Source organism: Salvelinus namaycush, chromosome 1, assembly GCF_016432855.1.
Source record: "Salvelinus namaycush isolate Seneca chromosome 1, SaNama_1.0, whole genome shotgun sequence".
Taxonomy (NCBI): domain Eukaryota; kingdom Metazoa; phylum Chordata; class Actinopteri; order Salmoniformes; family Salmonidae; genus Salvelinus; species Salvelinus namaycush.
The window spans coordinates 6,796,807-6,797,835 of NC_052307.1; positions in this window are offsets into that span (position 1 = coordinate 6,796,807).

Sequence of the window (1,029 nt, forward strand, 5' to 3'; positions counted from 1 at the left end):
GTTCACATACAAACTCTAAACTCTTTGTCTGTGTCCCAAATGGCATCCTTTCTTTCCTTCTTCTTCTCTTTTCTAATACTGATCCAACCAATCCATTCCACCCAGCCTCTTTTTTTTAAACAGACTTTGAGAAGGAGACCAAGGCAAGGCAAGATCTGGTTGTGCTTCAATGAACAGAAGGGAGAAAGAAACCCAGGAAGGGCTGATTCTGGTGTGCTCTGGTCACAAGAAAGTGTTGCCGGGTAGAAGGGAATATTAAAAGCCATCTGATTCATTCCCCAGCCACTGTGATTAACATCCTACTTTCTGCTGTTTGTTTACATGGCACCCTTCATTCAGAGGATCTATGATGGTATAGTGGTTCCATAATGTATATTGACTTAGAAAGAAGGCCTTTATAGTAGCGAATAGAACTAACATCCTCATGCCAATGGACCAATGTTGGCAATGAGTGTTAATGAGCTATGGACATTAAAGCCACAATCTGGAGTCTGTTTTAAAATAATAATACATTGAATTTATAACGCACATTTCATTTTAAAAAACAATCTCTACATAAAAACAAGAGACATAGACAAAAAGGACACATCTAGACAGGGCAACTGACACAAAGAACAAAGCTCACGCTTTGTTCTTTGAGGGCCAGGACAACAAGCAACACAGCTATATCTAGGAGGGTGTTGAAGCCATTTAAAGGTGGGGGGGGGGGGGGGGGGGGTAGCTAAATGTGACCACTCCTATATTCATGGGGTTATGGTCTGACAGTCCATGAGATCGACATGATGGTTTTAAATATATTTTGAAGCTGTACATTGTTACAAACAAATGCTCAAATGGAACCAAAAAAACATGAACAATGCGTTCATTTTTCTTTAGATTTGGGTTAAGATAGGTGAAGTCAGCTGTAGTGAGCTCACAAAAAAATAAAATTAAGCAACTCGCAAAAGTTATATTCTTCAATAATCAACGGGCATAGTTCATTGAAATTACTCTTAAACATTAAGACATGTACTACAGATTTGGCCTTAA